The 2981-nt window shown below is 41.3% G+C and overlaps 1 pseudogene across 1 annotated transcript; it reads right to left on the reverse strand.

Annotated features, from left to right (window-relative positions):
• Window positions 1-1596: 1596 nt before the first annotated feature.
• LOC308609350 (polyadenylate-binding protein 1-like) lies at window positions 1597-2694 on the reverse strand (annotated as a pseudogene). Its single transcript has one exon. The product of its transcript is annotated as a polyadenylate-binding protein 1-like (transcript).
• Window positions 2695-2981: the final 287 nt, after the last annotated feature.

A 2981-nucleotide genomic window follows, 5' to 3' on the forward strand; every position in this document is an offset into this window, starting at 1 on the left:
TGAAGCTATTCATGAAATAATCTGGTATTTGTAGCTATTGGGATCTTTCATATTTTTACCTTCTCTTCATTTTTTACTAAATAAGAATTTTTAAATCCAAGTTACATTTCCTTCTGAAATTAATGAGCAATTGATGAGTAAAATCCAGGCACCAAAATTCTGAAATGTAACACACTGGTGTCATTTGTACAGTTTACAGTGAACAAAAAATATTAAAGTAAAAACTGACAAATTATTTTCTGTGTAATTTTGCCTTACTCTTACTACATCCTTTGAAAATACTGTTTTAATTCTTTTTCTGTCTCTTTTTTTTCTATTTTCCTGTTCTTATATTCTGTATTTAAAATGGTAAATAATAAAATACCAGTAATTTGCTTGGTAAAGTATAAATTTATTTTTCTTTTAGACCTTTTTTACTCTCATTTTCTCCAATGTTTATGTTTTTCATTGTTTGGAACTTTCTGCAAGCAGGAATTTCGTGTTACAGAAGTCAAATACTGGGAGTGCTGTTAGTGACTCTCAGGATAGTAAATTGAGCTTGGTTGGATTGCAGAGTAAAGCTGAGTTCATCAATTTTGGCACGGAGAAACTCAGAATATTTGAACATATAAAGAATTTCAGGGACTTCCCTGGTGGTGCAGTGGTTAAGAATCCGCCTGCCAATGCAGGGGACATGAGTTTAAGCCCTGGTCTGGGAAGATACCACATGCCACGGAGCAACTAAGCCTGTGCACCACAACTACTGAGCCTGCGCTCTAGAGACCATGAGCCACAACTACTGAGCCCTCATGCGGCAATGACTGAAGCCCGGGAGCATTGATCCTCTGCTCTGCAACAAGAGAAGCCACCACAATGAGAAGCCCACGCACAGCCATGAAGAGTAGGCTCCACTCGCTGCAACTAGAGAAAGCCCATGTGCAGCAATGAAGACCCAACACAGCCAAAAATAAATAAATAAATAAAATATTTTTTTAAAAAAAGAATTTCAGCATTATCCATCTCCAAAAGTATTCCAGAGATTTCTCCAGAGTTGGGTGAATGGACTGAACCAGAGGAACTAGCTTTTAAGCCAAGATCATCTTCTGAGTACTAGCTGATGCCAATATAGACACATTTAACATATCATGGCCTTGTATACAAACAGGGGCAGGCTTTTGGATGGATACTGGCCTTCCTACTTTAAATTTTAGAGAACTGAGAACACCTGTAGCACTTGCAACTTTTTTGAATCTCCAATTTGAATGTGGTCCCGAGGAAGAAATTTGAGGTTGAACAGCCATGGTCTGGGTCATTCTGCTGGTGATCTGACAGGCTGACTTGGCTCCCTGCACTTGCAGTGGTCTGGAGGTGCTGAATGATAGCTTAGGTGCTGCTGCTGCTGAGTAGATAGAATATCCAATATATTCTGGATGGATGATGTTTGGCCATGAGCACAGTCTTACAAAGATGTGCACTTCCACATTGAAGCTGAGGAAGAGCAGGCACACAGTTACATGATGATGTTGCTACTGCCTTGGGAGTGTTGAGTATAGAATAACCTCCATCTTTCAGAGCCACCCCTCTTTCCATATAGTTCTTGGTGAGGAGAGCCTGGTGTTACTCCTTGCTTTGTGCCAGCCACATACAGTGGTTTGGTGATCACAGTTTTTCCATTCATTGCCGTGACAGCTTTATTAGCTTCCTCAGGACATGTATAGCTAACAAAGCCAAAGTCTTTGCTGCAGCCTGCCTCCATCATGACCCTGGTACTAGTGATTGTGTCAAAGAGGGAGAATTCTCTTCTCAGTCATTTATTATAAATATCTTCAAGATTTTTCACATAAAGATTAGCACCTGGTGAGTTTACCCTGTTTTATTTGCTCAAATTTGTGTTTTAATTCAGACTGTCTCTTAGCTTTGTTCTGTACTCTACCAACATAAACTTGATATCCATTAAGGACTTCTCCATTCATTCCTTCAATGGTTTTTTGGGCATTTTCAAAATTCTCAAAACTCACAAATCCAAAGCTTTCGGATTTTCATCAGTCATAACTCTCACACTTAATACAGAACCAAACTCACTTAAAACCTCTTTAAGACATTCATCATCTATAGCATCTCCAAAATTCTTAATGTAGACATTGGTAAATATGTTTGCTGAGCTCTGAGTTCTGCTTCCCTTTCTTTGAGAGGTTTAAACTGCCCATCAAAAACTCGGCTACCTTTCAGCAGAATCCTATTCATTTTTGCAATGGCTCTTCTAGCGGCTTCTGACTTCTCAAAATGCACAAATCCAAAACCCTTTGATCCATTTTCATCGGTTACTACTTTACAAAATAGAATGTTTCCAAAGACAGAAAATGTATCATAAAGGGACTTGTTATCAATAGACTTGGCAAGATTTTTGATGAATATATTGCCCACTCCACTCTTACAAAGTGATGGGTCACGCTGGGACCACGTAATATGCAGTGGCTTGCCATTGATAATACCAAAGTTCATAGTGTCCAGAGTCCACTCAGTATCAGTCCGCAGCAAGAAGTTCACATGTGCGTAGCCCAGGGAGCGGCGAGTGACCAGGTCACGGCAGATCCTAAGGGACAGGATCAGCCCAGCGGTGCTGAATTTCTCATACATCATTGCCTCATTCACTTTGAGATGCAGGTCTCCAAGGTACAATGAGGACGTTTCAAAGTGTGGAACCAAAGCACTCATCTTAAGTTAGATCTTGAGTGAGATCTTAGCTTGGCGCTAGGACTCAGCCTCTCTCAGTGGGAAGTATTCAATCAAAAGAGGTCGGGGGCTTACCTAGTGGCACAATGGTTAGGAATCCGCCTGCCAATGCAGGGGATACGGGTTCGAACCCTGGCCTGGGAAGAGCCCACATGCCCCGGAGCAACTAAGCCCGAGTGCCACAACTACTGAGCCTGCACTCTAAAGCCTGCAAGGCACAACTACTGAGCCTGGGTGTCACAACTACTGAAGCCCGCGTGCCTAGAGCT

This window comes from Mesoplodon bidens, assembly GCF_964165515.1.
Source record: "Mesoplodon bidens genome assembly, chromosome: X".
Classification (NCBI taxonomy): Eukaryota; Metazoa; Chordata; class Mammalia; order Artiodactyla; family Ziphiidae; genus Mesoplodon; species Mesoplodon bidens.